General features: G+C 38.1%; 1 protein-coding gene across 1 annotated transcript in view; it reads left to right on the top strand.

Moving 5' to 3' along the window:
* LOC133756402 (uncharacterized) overlaps window positions 1-18,360 on the top strand; it is a 304,699-nt gene that overhangs the window by 37,490 nt on the left and 248,849 nt on the right. The window lies entirely within an intron of this gene.

Below are 18,360 nucleotides of genomic sequence, written 5' to 3'. Positions count from 1 at the left end.
TGCTTTCAAGAACGGTGACATGGATTCCTTTAGCATATGTGATTGCTACTTTTTACCTCCACATTCTGTGAAAGATTAGCAGAGGAGCAGAAGGTTCACCTGTGTTGTTGTGAAGCTATCACAGAAAGGGCCAGCACAGAGTCTAGGAGCCCCATGAGAGTAAGCACACTCATGGGAATTCTAGTGTTTCACAAATGTGACCACTATTTCCTCCGAGCAATGAAATTTTCCTTCCAAATTCCTCTCCTAATCTATGTCTTATATTATATGAAATTCAACTGAAGCGGACTGCCTAAATAATTGTGAAATAATTGCATCCTGGTGTCTGAACCTGAACATGTGGACAGATTCATATGAGGAAAGGAGTCAGACCTGTGTCTGAGCCCTGAGTTTGCCATTTATTGAGCATTGGTTCATAGGCAAGTCACTACACTTCCTTGACTTTGGTTTTCTCATCTGCAATTTGAGAGGAACTAGATTGATTCCATTGCATTGTTTGGAAAATGAGATGAAGCATCCATAAATAATTTAGCACAAAGTAGTTGATAATTATAGAGCAGGAGGCAATATAGAGAGAAGATTCCAGTGCCTATTCTCAGACCAATGCTCTCGATGTCCTTAAGTTTATCAGAATGTTATTTAAAAGTACAAGGTAGCTCTAAATGCAGGAAGAATCTTCAGATTTGGTGTTAGATATCATAACTTCCACCTTTGACTGTGATGTTTGTATGATTTACCTCTGTGTAAAATAGGGCTAAATAAATTGAACCTTCTATAGGTATGGTGGGGATTAAAGTGCCTGGGAGTTGGATTTCCCTTTCTTGTAAGTCATTTTGTATATATGTTGAGGACATTGCCTAATCCTACTTTGTAATGCACTGGCCAACTGATAATGATAAAAGACAAGGTGTTATATGGAGATACAGGGTGCACGTATATGTAGTTACTGATTTATATGGCCACTGGAGTGATTGATCCCCATTCTAATGTTATAGGGACTTGTGGTTGTGATGGACATGGGATGACAAAAGAATCCAGATTGAAAAAAGATGGAGCCCTTTACTAAAAGCTTTCCAGGGCACTGAGCTGGGAATTGCATGATACAGAGATTATTTTTTTAAAAAACTCAACAAACACAAGTTGTATATCTTGGAAGGAAAAAAAAGAAACAGAAAAAATACTTCTATATGCATAGTGAAAGAATGTGAGTAAACTGAAATTTGAGTTCCCAAGCATGCCTCCTAGGCAATTGTTTTTCCGCTGGTCAGAGGAGAGAACAGAGATGAAGAGTTTGCTTTCTTACCTGGCAGAATCACTGTGTATGGTTGTGTGCAGCTGTGTTGTGTGTGCCCATGGATGCCTGTGTGTTCATGGTTTGGGTTGCATGTGTGGACATGGTTGTTAATGTGTGTGTTGTGGTAAGGAGCATAACAGAACACCAGAGAGTGAGAGGCAAAAGAACCAACATCTCTTTCTTCCTCATGGCTTGATGTGGGGCTTATGAGAACATGATGTGACCAGGGATCTAACCAAATCAAACACAATAGGAAACATGAGCTAAAGTTAATATGTGTGCTGATGTAAGTAACCCCCTGTAAACTCCCAGAAAACTTGGAGGAAGAGAACTTTGCAATTGACTGAATTCTCATGACTAAGCTACATATTATAGGGCTATCAAAACCAAAGAGTATGATGCTGGCATAAAAATAGACATGTGGACCAATGGGGAAGCATAGAAATAAATACACACATCTACAATCAACAAGCTGAAAATATTTGCTGGAGCAAGGAAAGTCTCTTCAACAAATAGTGTTAGGAGAATGAGATTTTCAAGCAAAAGTCTAAAATAAGACCCTTATCTTATATTCCCTACAAAAATCAACTCACAATGGATTAAGGATCTACAGTAAGACCTGAATGTATCAAACTACTAGAAGAAAATGTAGGAGGAACACTTCAAGACATTAGTCTATGCAAACACTTATTGAGGAATACCCCCAAACCCTAGGCAATAGCAGCAAAAACAAATTCATTATTTCCAGCTAAGAAGCTTCTGCACAGCAAAAGAAACAATTAGCAAAATAGAGACAACTGATAGAATGGGAGAAAACATTTATAATCCATGCATCTGGAATAATTAATATCCTATATAAGGAGCTCAAGAAACTAAACAACAACAAAATTAACAATCCAATTAAGAAATTGGCAAAGGATAATAGACATTTTTCAATGGAAGAAATCCACAGATACACAAAAAATGTCAGGGTCACTAGCCATCAGAGAAGTATAAATAAAAAACTACAAAAAGGTATCATCACACTCCAGTTGGAATGGCTATTATCAAAAATCAAAACTAACAATTGCTGGCATGTTTATGAAAAAAACAGTACCCCAGTATGCTGTTGGTGGAAATACAAATTAGTATCATGATTATGGGAAACAGAATAGAGATTCCTCAAAAAACTAAAAATGGGGGCTTGCATCATGGCTCACTTAGTTAATTCTCCGCCTATGGTGCCGGCATCCCATATGGGCACCGGGTTCTAGTCCTGGTGCTCCTCTTCCAGTCCAGCTTTCTGCTGTGGCCTGGGAAGGCAGTGGAGGATGGCCCAAATGCTTGGTCTCCTGCACCTGCGTGGGAGACCAGGAGGAAGCATCTGGCTCCTGGCTTTGGATTGGTATAGTTCCAGCTGTAACAGCCGTTTGGGGAGGTGAACCAATGGAAGGAAGACCTTTCTCTCTGTCTCTCTCTCTCACTGTCTAATTCTATCTGTCAAATAAAAAAAATTAGAAAACAACCACTAAAATTGTATCTATCATGTGACCCAGCTCTCACATTTCTGGGAATATATCCAATGGAAGCAGCATTAGTATAAGGAAGAGATACTGGCAACTCCTGTGTTTTTGTTAGGCCAGTTCACAAGAGCAAAAGTACATAATCACCCTAAATGTCTATTAACTGATGTCTAGATAAAGAAAATGTGGTATATAGACACAATAATATGTTACTCTGCCACAAAAGAATGAAGTCTTGACATTTGCAATAAAATGGATGGAACTGGAGATCATTATGCTAAGTGAAATAAGCCAGACACAAAAAGACAAATATCACACTTTTTTTTACATGTAGATGTTAATATATAAAGAGTATAAAAATTGTGTGGTTATATCATTATTTGGCATAAAGGCATTATAAATATTGTCTTCACTGAATTATACCATGTAAATTACAATATGCCCCTTCTTTTCTCACTTTATAATCATTATAAATCCACATTTTGTGATATTAATATCACAAAATAGAAAAAATAGCATATTTTCATATGTGTGTATGTATGTGCTATTTAACTATAAAGTAAATATGGGAAATTGTTAAAAATTGTTAACTCATAAAATTAAATAATGAAAAGGCAAAAATATATAGGAATAGACAAAATAGTAGAACTGAGTAATTGTCTTTCTATTTACACATTGTATTCACTTTTTAGATCCTATAATAAAGGGCTCATGACTGACCTTTAACTTTGCTTCTCTATCTTTCATTTTTCTCTGCTTCACCACCACTAAATTTGAGAGATTTCTTCAATGTTACAGGGAAGCTCAACTCTCTATAAGATTGCCTTTTGGCCACATAACTTCAGTAAACTATAACAAGATTTCTAAAACAAAAATATTGATGAAAATTTGCTGTTTTTTTTTTACAGCAAAACATACTACTTTATATAGAAGCCTGCTACAAATTCTCCATATTAAATGTTCCACACTCACAGGATTTTATTATGTATAATTTTAAAATAAGGCATCTGTTTGAAAAATGATTTAATAATTCCACCATCTTATTTGCCCATCTTCCCTTTTAAAGTTCTTGATATATCCAACACTCTCCAGAAACCCAAGCTTCAGTTATTAATCAGCTATAGGTTGCTGAGCTTCAAACTGACAACTTGTGCTGTGTAAGCAGAGATGAGGGCAAATCATAATTCTATACATTTATGAAGCATGATGTGATACTTTTCATATGACATTATTAAAGCAAGCTATTTAGTATAACCATCACCTCATTTGCCTATTATGCTTTATAGTGAAACATTTGAGATTCACTTAAGTTATTTGAAAATATGTAATATATTATTAACTACAGTTACTCTGCTGTGCAATAGATCCTGAAATCTATTCCTCCTTTCTATATAAAAATGTACACTCTTTTGAGCAGCAACTCCCCAATCCCTTCCTCCCCAGTCTTCCAGGATGTGGTAAACATTGTTGTGTTCTCTATAAGTTCAACTTTATTGAACTCCACATGTTTTACTTTGCACAATGTCTTCCAGACCAATCCATCTTGTCACGAATGCTTCACCCTTTTTAAAAGGATGAATTATATTCCTGTGTACCTGTATATATACAACATCTCCTTTACACATTCATCCATTGGTGGGAGTTGAGGTTGTCTCCATGTATTGGTTATTGTAAATAATGTTGCAACAGACATGGGAGTAGAAGTATCTCTTTAACAGCTTGATTTTGTTTCCTTTGGGCATATATTCAGAAGTAAGACTACTGGGTTAAATCAAAGTTTTAGTGTATGTGTGTGTGTGTGTGTGTTTTGAAGAACCTCATATCGTTTTCCATAATGGTCACACTAGTTTACGTTCCCACCAGGACTGTATAAGTGTTCCTTTCCCTCTGCATCTCTCCAGTGCTTGTTATCTATCATTTTTCTTTTGAAGAAAAACTTCCTAAGATCTGTGAGCCGGTACCTTATTATGTTTTTAATTTGCACTTCCATAATGATCAGTGACGCTGAGATCTTTCTTTTACTATTGTCTTCTTATGAGAAATGTCTGTTAAATTCCTTCATCCTTTGTTAAATTTTAAAGTTTTCTACTAAAATACTGTAATGATCATATTATTTGATTTCTTGCTGTTGAGTTGAGTACCTTGTATGTTTTGATCTCAGGGTAATTCTAGCCTAGTAAAATGAATTTGAAAGCATTTTCCCTACTTTACTTTTTGGAGCAGTTTGAATACTAGGAAGTGCTGAGTATCAGCCCTGCCAGTATTTACAATGTTTGCAGTGGACAGGACAGAAGTGAGACTCTGAATACTCCTGGAACCATGGAGAAGCTGATGTCTTCCTTAAACTCTCTTTTATCTTGGTAGAAACCATAAGTCCTGGGAATTCTCTGTGGATGGTATTCTTCCAGTTTGGGGAAGGACTGCATGATCAAAGAGAATCATTCCTCTTACTGTTTGATCACAGCTTACTCCCTTCATGATCCAAGGGAGTATCTTAGATCTACTCCTGAGTTCTGGTCTATTCATGATGGAATTGCCTTCAGTTAACTGCTAATAGATTTCTGTGGGTAGAGAGTAGAGCTAGAAACTCCTTTCCACCATCTTGCTGACATCATTTCTCCATTCTTTTATTTAAAAAAATGTAAAACATCTAAAAATTGGAACTAATATTCTTATCATATCATTGAGTTCATACCTTACATACAGTCTCTGCCTCTTAAATAAATGAATAAATAAAGATATCATTCCCCAAATTAGAAAAAACACATTATTTCACTCCTTTTTTTTTTTTTTGACAGGCAGAGTGGACAGTGAGAGAGAGACAGAGAGAAAGGTCTTCCTTTTGCCGTTGGTTCACCCTCCAATGGCTGCCGCGGCCGGCGCACTGTGCTGATCCGAAGGCAGGAGCCAGGTGCTTTTCCTGGTCTCCCATGGGGTGCAGGGCCCAAGCACTTGGGCCATCCTCCACTGCACTCCCGGGCCACAGCAGAGAGCTGGCCTGGAAGAGGGGCAACCGGGCAGAATCTGACGCCCCGACCAGGGCTAGAACCTGGTGTGCCGGCGCCGCAAGGTGGAGGATTAGCCTGTTCAGCCACAGCGCCAGCCTAACTCTTCTAACATCTTACCTTGGTTTATCTAAGTGTCATATCTCTTTTTGATGCTTTGTATACCACAAAGTTGAAAATTTTGTTTAGTTCATTTATGTGCCTTTATAACCAATATCCAGTGTAGAGTTCAACAGCGACTAGTTATATATTTAGGGGATAAGTTTTTAATATATAATGTACTGGATGAAGAAATAATTGCAGAAAGATATGAACCATTCAGGTACATACTTACATTTTTGCAAGGTCACGAATCTACTTAGAATTCTCCTGTGCTGAGACTAAGCAAATGAACCATCTTTCTCTCTATTGTCATCATATTATTCTTGGTGCTTCTCCTTGTATTCAACAACACAGGCTGTTACATCAAAATAACATAGACCGAGGGTCTTAAACAGTAGTTATGAAGACTGGAGGTCCAAAATCAGAGTGGCAGCATGGTCAGTTTCTGGTGAGAGTTCTCTCCCTGTAAATGTCTTACAGATGGCTGCGAGACAGGAGCTGTGTCCTCATATGGTAGGAGAGAGAAAGAGAGAGGAAGAGAGAGATGGATGGAGAGAGAGGCATCAACAGACAAATTTTGGGACACACAATTCATCCATAGTGCTTTTTCTTAAACAACACTAGATTTTCATGGGAAATATTCTACATATATCTTAGCTCATGAAAAATTCATTTACCCTGAAGAATGTACTTATTTCTTTCACAGACATTTCAGCTGAAGTGCTTCTTACTGCTGAGTGCTTCGTTTATTTCAGGATAGGTCTTTGGATAGAAAAGAGGCCCGAGGCTGAGAGAGAGCTGTGCTCAGAGACCAGGAAACCGCCAGGGCTCTGAGAAGTTGTACACCTTCTTGCTATCAGAGACCCAAAGTGCTTCTAAATACTTCTAGAAGGAGATTTTGTCATACACTTTCAGCAAGGACAAAATAAAGTAAAATTTCCTATTTCTTTGCTAATATTTATAAAAATGTCTTTGATCACTTGAAACCTGACTTGTACTGTAATATAGCTGTGCCTTTTACTCATTGGGAAAAGGAGAAATCTTTTCAAAGATGTATTGAATATGCTCCTACCATGCTATTTAGATGGCTCACCATCTGTATTTAATCTTTCAGAGTATGTAATGGCATAATGGAACATAGTTTGTGAAGGAATAGAGAATAAATTTTTATTCATGTGATAAAAATCTTCAACAAAAGCAACAATTAGACTGAGCTTCTCTATTAAATATTTGTATTACCTTCACTCCCAAAGGAAAATGAATGAAATTTATGTGTTTGTGTGTGTATGAAAGACAGCGAGAGTGAGAGTGAGTGAGTGATCAAGAAATATTTGTCAGTAAAATTGTTTAAAGATGGGGCCAGTGTTGTGGCATAGTTGGTTGAGCCACCACTTAAGATGCTGCAACCAGTATGAACTGTGGTTTGAGTCCCAACTGCTCCACTACCAATCCAGCTTCTTGCTAACAACCTGGAAAAAGCAGCAGAAGACGGCCTAAATGGAAGATCAATCTCTTTCTCTCTCTCTGCAATTCTGACTTTCAAATAAATAAGTAAATCTTTAAAAATTTGCATTAGGATCATTAAAACAGAAAAAAAGAGATGTTTGAGAAAATAACTTGAATGTGAACCCTTTGATGCTGTGTCCTATCTACCAAGTCTGTTGAAATGTGAAATCCATGCAGAATTTGCACAAATCCATGGAAAATTCTAAGTGTACTGAATCCTCTCAGCCCAAGATACTGGGCATATTTACAAAGCAGAAACTGTTATACTGCAATTCCCCCTTTTCAGTATGTCTGCACGGTGCCAATTAATATTAACAGTAAATATATCTGCATATGGAAAGAAACAACCTTCTTAACTTGCACCTATTTTTTTCTAATAAGTTATGGCTGACCACAATGTTCATTAGCGACACAATAAAAAGGAGCTGGTGGTAAATAATAACAAGTCTTTGTAGTTATACAGTTCCTTTGATCAAAGTAGCTCAGAGTCTTTGCGACTCATTAATCTTGGAAATACCTTAGTGAAGTGGTAAGGTGTCAAGGATTTCTACCCTCATTTTGTGTACTGAGAAACTGAGATATTTGCGGAAAACTATCTCCAAATCACTCGATGGTTTGGTGATAGAATCAGTGAATTTGTATATAAACTGGAGATATTAGGGAAAAGGCAAAAGTGTTCAACAGAAGCTGAAACTTTTTGAGAAATTTTGTGGAATGCTTGGAAACAACATTGTTTCAAAAGATGTTATTTCATTTAGCTTCTATTTTGAATTATTTATTCTGTCTAGTAATGGAGAGTTGTCTAAAACCTCTCATTAATGTCACTTATTGTTGTTCCATTTCATTGAAACTTTCTTTTTTTTAGTGTTTTTCTACCTGAAGAAATAGTATACATTTCCTATGAAATAGTTGTTAGTTACTAAAAGAATACTAATTTAGTCAACTCGTTATATATATGTACATATATATATATATATATAAAACCCACACTTTTATTTATGTAGTCAATTGAATATTCCATTATTTATTGATTTTGAAGAGCATCAAGAGAAGTATAATATCTTACTTTATTGATGTTTTTAACTGAGTAGAGTTTGAGTATAGGCTTTGTAATTTTACCAATGCTATTTTTCAGAAGTCATCTCATGGGGACAGGCATTTGGCCTAGCAGTTAAGATGCCAGCTGTAATGCCTGCATCCCATATTGGAGTGCCTAGGTTCAAACCCCAGATCTCCTCATTGGAATTTTTTTCACAAATTGTCTCAAACAAATCCACAAAAGCCCTCAAGAACAGTTGGGGGATATTCATGGAAATTTGAATGTGATTAAGGCATTAGAAGATATACAAATTATTTCTGCAACAATAATCAAGACAATATGATATAGCGAAGGGATAGATGAAGAAATTAACAGAATAAAATTGAGTCCCACAATAAAACTATAAATTATAGATTTTTTAGTTAAGAGCCAAGACAAATCAGTGGAGAAAACAATCTTTTCAACAACTGGTGCAAGAACACTGGACATTCCATTGCAGTAAAAAAAAAAAAAATGGTTCTAAACACCATTCACAGAAATTAACTCAAGAATAGATCATACACTTAAATGTAAAATGCAAACCTAAAAATGACCTAGAAGATAACAAAGGAGAAAATCTAGATGACCTTCGGTATGCTGACAACTTTTTAGATATAACAGCAAAGTCACGATCCATGAAAAAAAAATTGTTAAGTTGGATTTCATCAAAATGAATACATCTGCTCGGCAAAAGACACTTTCAAGAGAATTAGAAGACAAGCCATGGATTTGGGGAAAATATTAGCAAAAGACATCTGTGATAAGAATTGTTATCCAAAATACACAAAGAGCTGTTAAAATTCAACAGCAGAAAACAACCAACCATTTAGTTATAAGAAACGATGTCAACAGTGAAGAAAAGCCGGTGCCGCAGCTCACTAGGCTAATCCTCCGCCTGTGGTGCCGGCACCCAGGGTTCTAGTCCCAGTCAGGGCGCCGGATTCTGTCCCGGTTGCCCCTCTTCCAGGCCAGCTCTCTGCTGTGGCCCGGGAGTGCAGTGGAGGATGGCCCAAGTGCTTGGGCCCTGTACCCCATGGGAGACCAGGAGAAGCACCTGGTTCCTGGCTTCAGATCAGCTGCAGTGGCCATTGGAGGGTGAACCAATGGTAAAGGAAGACCTTTCTCTCTGTCTCTCTCTCTCTCACTGTCCACTCTGCCTGTCAAAAAAAAAAAAAAAAAGTGAAGAAGACAAGGGTTGTTCAAAAGTGCCAATTGCTTGTTTTTTTTTTTTTTATAATTTGTTGAACTCTACTTAGTGTAGGGTTAATCTTATGAATATAAAGTTAACTGAAAATAGATCTCTCTAAAAAAATGAGAATGGGAAAGGGAGAAGAAAGAGGATGAAGGGTGGGAGTATGGGCAAGAGGGAGGTAGGGTGGAAAGAACAACTATGTGCCTAAATTTGTATACATGAAATGAATGCAGTTTGTATTGTTTAAATAAAAGTAAAAAAACCAAAGAAATGATATCAATATCATATGTCCTCAGAAATGACAAGAAGAAACAAAAAGGAGATAACACTATACAACTATGAGGCTGGTTGAAATATATATTTGGATGCAAAAAATTTTGAAATTCATGCATAAGAGGTGTCTCTGAATATTTGGCAGAAAATGTATACTATGAAAAAACTGCACATATTTCAAATTTTTTACACCCTAATGAACTTACATTTTAATTCCATTTGCCATTAAACTTTTGAAGTGCTCTTATGATAGAAAGTGAAAAGTCAATAACACTGATAGCACTGAATGCTGGTGAGGATGTGGAGCAACAGGAATTCTTGTTTGTTGCTGGTGGAATTCAAAATGATACAGAAACTTGGGAAGATAACTTGGCAGTTCTCACAAAATTGACATGCTCTTACCATTCTGTCTAGCAGGCACACTCCTTGGTCTTCATTCAAATGCATTGAAAATTAATGTCCATTTGAAAACTCCAACATGGATGTTTCTGTATTTTTATTTATAATTGCCAAAGCTTGGACTCAATCATGATGCCATTTAATAGGTAAATGGATAAAAAGCGTGATTCACCCTTACTATAAGATATTATTTAGCACTAAAAGGAAATGAGCTATGATGCTATGAAGACATGGAAAAGCCACAAATGAATATTACTAAGTAAAAGAGACCAATCTGAAAAAGCTATCTACTGCATGATTCCAACTATATGACATTCAGAAAAGGCAAAATTGTGGAGACAGTAAAAAGAGCAATGTCTTCCAGGAGTTGGGGGGAGGAGCATGAATCTCTGGAGTATAGGGGATGTTTGGGGGAGTGAAAATGTTCTGTATTATATTACACTGTTGGACATATGTTGCCATACATCTGTTCAAACCCATAGAGTCTACAACCTTAACAGTCAATGCCAATGTAAACCATGGAATTTGCTTGTTAATGGTGTTTCAATGTAGGCTTATAAATTTGATACATGTACTGCTCTGGTGCAGGATGTCAGTAGTGGGAGAAGCTGTGTGTGTGTGTGTGCGTGCATGTGTGTAGTAAGGGTGGAGTGAGGGTACATGAGAATTTCATATACATTTCCTATTCAATTTTGCTATGAACCTAAAATTAATCTGAAAATGCATTTAATTTTTTAAAATTTGTGTTTTGAGATGTGATAATACTAGAGCTATGAACAGAATTAAGCTTATTAAGCATTATTATTACCATGTATTAGCCATTTGGACAGAAATTTTCATCTCACTTCATATTTTCTGCATAAAGCAATGGAAAGTAGGTGTGATGGTCCCCAGGTTTCAGGTGAAGAAATTGAAGCTGAGAGATTGTTATTTTCCCCCCATCTTCCACCAGGGATTCCCAGGTGTCCCTTGCCTCTTGCTGCAACTCCTCCTGGTGCTGTGTAGCCCCTTCTTCGTGACTGATGCTGTAGCATTCCGTTATAGGAAGCCACACATGAGTACGCTTTCCAATTTCTGCATCGTGGTGTCTTTCATTCCTCATAGCTTTCCTTTAGAGTCATTAAAACTCAAGTCTCACATTTGAGAGGATTGACTAAAATATATTTAAACAGCATGCCATTCAAATTATTTTTTAAAAAGCAATTTTCTACTGTAGATTTAGAAACCAATGGATCTATTTTAGCGAGCATAATTTTCGATTAACTAATTTAATCTGTTCAAAATTACATAAGCAAACCTGAAACAAGCCTTCATCTGTTTTTTGCCTTTGGATGTAACATAATATTTTCAAAAATGAACAAAATAGAGTAATTAGCCCCCAGGCAGAGCAAATGACTCTAATAACCATCTCTCACACATTGCTTTGGTGGGAAGACTGAAAATGAAAATGAAAATGTGGCAGCCCACGGGTTAAGCTCTGCATGTGCCCTACTAAGTAAAGGCTTGGTATATTAATACACAAAATTATCTCACAGGAGATGTTCAGAAAGAGAGGAAAGTTGATACCTTCCCTGTAGGCTATCAGAAAGTCTCTTCCAGTGCTGGACTACCTAGCAGCAAAGAGAGAGAATCTATTTTTCAATTCTTTAGTTTAATTCACTTGACTGGTTTCAATTCCAATATTGGTGGATGCAGAAGATCACAAATACAATATTCCAGTGGTAGTTGAAGGGAGTCAAACTTTTCATATTTTGAAAAGGATGTGTAATTTATGGGATATAGACCTCACCTGGAGGGGTTAGGAAGTCTGCTTCTGGGTTTCTGACTAGCTTCATGTCACTGGGAAGAAAACATTCAATCTTGCCCTTGGTTTTCACATTTGCTTAGAGGCCTGGATTTGATTGTTCCTGAAGTTTCTTTCAGCTTTAAAATTTCAATAATATAACTATACTTATTTTTATTTATTGTTTATTTGAAAGGCAGATTGACAGAGAAAGAGAGATCTTCTATCCACTGGTTCACTACACAAATGGCCACCACAGGTAGGTCTGGCCAGACCTAAGTTGGGAGCCAGGAACTCCATCCAAGTCCTCCACGTGGGTGACAGGGGCCCAAGCACTTAGGCCATCTTCTGATGCCTTCCCAGATGGATTAGCAGGGAGCTGGATTGGAAGCAGGGTAGCTGGACTCAAACTTGCCCTTAGAAATGGGATGCCTTGGTCACAAGCCGTGGCTTAATCTCCTGTGCCACGATGCTTGTTTCGGCTACCTTATATTTAAGTTATTGGGATTGGTGCTGTGTTACAGTGGTAAAGCCTCCTCCTGCAGTGCCAGCATCACATATGGGTGCTAGTTTGAGTCCCGGCTGCTCCGCTTCTGATTCAGTTTCCCACTTTGACCTGGGAAAAGCAGTAGAAGATGGCCAAAGTACTTGGGTCCCTGCACCCATGTGGGAGTCTGGAGGAGGCTTCTGGCTATGGGCTTTGGATTGACCCAGCTCCAGCCATTGCAGCCATTTGGGAGTGAACCAGCGGATGGAAGATCTTTCTCTCTCTGCATCTATCTCTTCTTGTCTGTCTGCCTTTCAAAAAAATAAATAAATCTTAAAAAATAAATATAATAGTTATTAAAAAGATAGCAGGTAACTCTTAAACCCATGATATGGCCAATAGAATTCTTTCTTTCTTTCTTTCTTTCTTTCTTTCTTTCTTTCTTTCTTTCTTTTTGACAGGCAGAGTGGGCAGTGAGAGAGACAGACAGAGAGAAAGGTCTTCCTTTGCCATTGGTTCACCCTCCAATGGCCACCGCGGCCGGCGCACTGCACTGATCCAAAGCCAGGAGCCAGGTGCTTCTCCTGGTCTCCCATGGGGTGCAGGGCCCAAGCACTTGGGCCATCCTCCACTGCACTCCCGGGCCACAGCAGAGAGCTGGCCTGGAAGAGGGGCAACCGGGCAGAATCCGGCGCCCCGACCGGGATTAGAACCCGGTGTGCTGGCACCACAAGGCAGAGGATTAGCCTATTGAGCCATGGCGCTGGCCTGTCTTTCTTTGCTGGGCATTTTCTTTGTGGGTTAATTATATTTTACATCAGTATCTATCACTTTTTTGAGCATTAAAACCACGTGGTGTACATGGTAAGTTGTGAATTTTCGTCGCTGTGGTTTGGGGTGTGACTGGCATGGTTTGGTATGTGACTAGGTGTGTGACTAGGAATCTACAGTTTGTAGAAATGCTCCCAGGACACTGATGTGAATTGTCTGCAGGCATTGCTTTCAGCAGATGTTCCCTCCAAATGCCTGCTGAGCAACAGTTCTGCCCTTCTCTCTCTAGCAGCCACTGTTCTTACAGGGTCACGACTGCTTGATTCTCACCGTGGGATGACAGAGTGGTAGTATGCCCTTATCAAGAAGAAATAGTTTGAATAGCCATGATTCTGAAACTGCTCTGAGGGCATGGTGGGGCAGAGGTGGCAGAGGGGGGTTTTAGGAAGTAATTTGACTCCCTCTATGGCTAAGAACCACTGATTGAAATAATATGATTATATACTGTATTATTTTTGTCTCCAATGTGTATGTGAGAGTATGTCAAAAAGTTTGTGGAAAAATGGCATTAAAATGTAAGTTTATTTTGGTGCAAATTTGTGTTAAATTCATGTATAGTTTTTTTATTATTATTTGACAGGTAGAGTCATAGACAGTGAGAGAGAGAGACAGAGAGAATGGTCTTCCTTCTATTGGTTCACTCCCCAAATGGCTGCCACGGCCAGCGCTGCACGGAACCGAAGCCAGGAGCCAGGTGCTTCCTCCTGGTCTCCCATGCGGGTGCAGGCGTCCAAGCACTTGGGCCATCCTCCACTGCCCTCCCAGGCCACAGCAGAGAGCTGGACGGGAAGAGGAGCAACTGGGACTAGAACCCGGCACCCATATAGGATGCCGGCGCCGCAGGCGGAGGATTAACCAAGTGAGCCACAGCGCCGGCCCGGATGTTTAGTTTTTTAAAAAGTTACTGATTTACCTAGCTGAAAGGCAGAGTGAAAGAGAGAGAGAGAGAGACAGAGAAAGAGAGAGAGAGAGGGAGCTATTTTTTGTTCAATATTTTACTCCCCAAATGCCAACAATTGCGGCAGGGCCTGGCCACAGCCAGGATCCAGGAACTCCATCTGCATCTCCAACAATGGGTGGCAAGGACTCAGATACTTCAGCCATCATATACTCCTCCGCCGCCCTCTGCAGATGCATTAGTAGGAAACTGGATCTGAACCAGGACAGCCAGGACTCAAACCAGGCACTCTGGTAACGATGTAGGTGTCCTATGTGGTGACAACCCACTGCACCACAATGCCTGGCCTGCATATATATATATATATATATATATATATATATACACATTTTCATGGACTTCTTGAAAATTCCTTGTATTACAATGTAAAACATTTGTAGAGAGAAAGGCAAAGCAAGGAAGCTTTTTCGAAGGAAGAAGTATCCGCTCTTCATAATCTTTTATAGAACTAACTTCTTACTTTTTTGGTGATGTTATTTGCTCATTTTTCTATTTAAGTTCTTCCCTTATTTTCATCATTTGCTGCTGTGTTATTTTGTGGATGTGGAATGGAGAGCTCCATCCCAAAATTTACTTCTGATATGAAGACTCGTGATGCTACAGTCATACCCCATGAGAGTATGGAAAGTTTATTACTTTCTGGAGAGAGCAGGATGGGCTCACAAGCACATACGAAAATGACTTGAGAAAGGAGGAAGGAAAGACTCATTTGGCTTTCATTGTGGTTGGGAGGGTGGGGGTTACGAAAATCCCACTGGCACCAGGGGTAGATGGGTCTAGAGTATCACACTAGCTACCAACCTGTGGGGTAGGAAGAGGAGGAGGAAAGGATGGGTTTGGAAGCTATCAGCAGTCAAACCTCAAAAACGGAATCAGACTTTTCTATCTGTCCTCTGATCCCATCAGGGTTAATTTTTTTTTTTTGGTAACATTTAGGGTGGAAGCATACATTACTGATTTTATTTCTTTTTCCATTCCCAAGGTAGATGTTTTTTAAAGCTACAGATTTTCTTCTAAGCACTATTTTGCTATATTCCTCTAATTTACACAGGGTTTATGATAATTATCACTTAGGTCAACATATTTTTAAAATGTCTCCATTGACCAACAGGCTTTTTAGAGACATACCCTTTAATTTCCAAATATTTGAGCACTTTTTCTGGATATATTATTGCCGTTGATTTATAATTAAATGTAATTGGGATCAGAATCATTTGCAATTTATTACAGCTTGTTCTAAGTTCCAGTCTACAGTTTTCATATATGCTTACTTGAGAATATTATGCATTTTGTATTTTTCAAACATTTTATTAATATAAGGATAACAAGTTTCTAGTATTTCATAGGTAAAGTTCTAAAACAATGACCATATTTCCCCCTCCCTCCTGCCTTCAATCCTCTTCCTCCCTTCCTTTTTTTCTTTAATTTTTGCAACAACACAATTTAGTGTATTTCTACCGCCTATTTCTATAATTGTCCAATATGAAAAGTTATTTCATACTGTTGTTAAAATGTTATACATTTCTATTACTTTAAAAATTTTTTCCAATGAGTCATTGAAAGAAAGATATTAACATTTTCAAATGTGATTGTCTTTTTCTTTAGTTTTATCAACTGTTGTTTCATGTATCAGACAACTTTATTATTACATGGTTTACCTTTAAGATTGTTACTTTTATTTCTTCATGATGAAGTGCTCCTCTATTCTTGGTCATACAATTCATCTTCAGATATTCCTTATCTAATGAATATCAATCCATGAGATTCTTTATGCTTAATGTTTGCACATCTTATGTTTTTTATTCAGTTTCATTCAAAATGCTGTATTAAATGTGTTTCATATTAACAGTATGTAATTAAGTCTGGTAATCTCTGCCTTAGTATTAAGGTATTTATGCCATTTATATTTAATAAAATTCTTAATGCTTTTCGGTTTACATATGTTATGTAGGTATTTAATTTCTGTATATACTCTGTGCTCCTTGGATCCAATTTGCTGCCTTTCTGGGAGTAATTGTTTTGTGATGAGTAAGGTAGATTTTTCTTATATCCAATTTGTCTATTCTGTTAATGTTTTGATATGCTTCCTTGGTATTTTTTTAAAAAAATTTTGACAGGCAGAGTGGACAGTGAGAGAGAGAGACAGAGAGAAAGGTCTTCCTTTGCCATTGGTTCACCCTCCAATGGCCGCCGCGGCTGGTGCGCTGCAGCCGGCGCACAGCGCTGATCCGATGGCAGGAGCCAGGTGCTTCTCCTGGTGTCCCATGGGGTGTGGGGCCCAAGCACTTGGGCCATCCTCCACTGCACTCCCTGGCCACAGTAGAGAGCTGGCCTGGAAGAGAGGCAACCGGGACAGAATCCGGTGCCCCGACTGGGACTAGAACCCCGTGTGCCGGCGCCACAAGGCGGAGGATTAGCCTAGTGAGCCACGGCGCTGGCCATTTCTTGGTATTTTATTTACCTTAATGATATTTTGGAGACTACAATGCACATATTTAATTTATTACAGTCAGCCTTCAGATATATTTTACTGATTCACAAAAATTTGAGAACTTTACAGTAACATATTTCAAATGATGAAGCATGCATATTTTGTGCTCCTATTGTTACATAGATTTTCTTCTGTAAATTCTGTAACCTCCAGTAAAGCACTATTATAAGTTTCTGTTAAATATTTCTATAGACTCTTAAAGAATGTGTCATAATTTTATGCTTTATGCTTGCTACCATATTATTATTTCTGGTATCCTTAATTTCTCCCTGTAAAACTGGAATTCCCTGTGGTATGATTCATTTCGGAGTACCAAGTTTCCTTGATCTAGAATTCTTGAGAACAAGAGAGCTGTGATTTATTTTCCCATAAGGGGAAAACATGTACATTTGTCCCTTGGTGTCTGTGGGGGGATGTCTTTCTTACAAAGTGATGCAGCATTTGCATATATCCTATACACATCCTTAGGCATACTTTAAATTATCTTTAGATAACTTTATAATACAATATCCTTTAGAGAATGATAAAAAGAAAGACTGTTCATGTTCAGAACAGACATACAGTTTTTTTCAAATACTTTCTATCTCTTGTTGTAGGACATCTGTGTCTGTGGAATTCATGGATATAGAGAGCTGACTGGCATTAGATAAATTTCGTTCATGCTTGAGTTATAGTGATCCTGAACTGAGTTCAATATTATTAATAATGATACAGGGTATCCAGAAACTGGATGAGGCAATTCACCTGTTGTACAGGAAAGACTAAAGTAATATCTATACTGTGTGATGAAGCTATGGAAAAGTGCCTAATTTTGTGGATTTCTGGGATGATGACTGATAAACATGAAGGCAACATATAGACTAAAATCCAAAGTAATCGGCTTTCATGTTAACTAATTTCAGGAAGATGTCAAAGCCGCCTCAGTCAGTGCTGGTTGATTTGCCTGTTTCAAAAGCTTAAACTTGCAAGTAAAGCAGACTATGCACATGTGGAGCTGTGGAAGAGTTGCATAAATACTTAAGTGTTGTACAGGGAAACAGAATAGTGGAAGGGTTAGAAGGTTGGTGCAGACTCCTCCTTCTATACCTCATTCTTGTTCTCTTCCTCCACCTCCTCCTCCACTTCCTCCTTTTTTCCTAGAGCATCATGGGCTTATAAGTCTTCATGCCAGCCCCTTCCTGACCTTAGAAAATTAGGCAAATCTTAACTGTTAAAATGATCATATTAAATGTTAAAGTCAACATAGGTTTAAGCGTAAAAGTGATCATATAAATAACATAAATACCAGTGCCTGGTAATAATAATAGAATTAAAAAGGAAGAAAAGTCCAATATGGGAAACAGTCCACACAGCAGACTCCTAGAATGACATTCACTGTAAATAGCACTCTGACCTCAGAATCAACCCTTAAGGCTTCTTGGTCTAGCTGAAAGGCCTGTGAGAGCATTTCAGACATGGA

Source organism: Lepus europaeus, chromosome 3 (assembly GCF_033115175.1).
Source record: "Lepus europaeus isolate LE1 chromosome 3, mLepTim1.pri, whole genome shotgun sequence".
Lineage (NCBI taxonomy): Eukaryota > Metazoa > Chordata > Mammalia > Lagomorpha > Leporidae > Lepus > Lepus europaeus.
The sequence above is the reverse complement of the archived record's forward strand: the minus strand, read 5'-3'. Positions and strand labels throughout refer to the sequence as shown.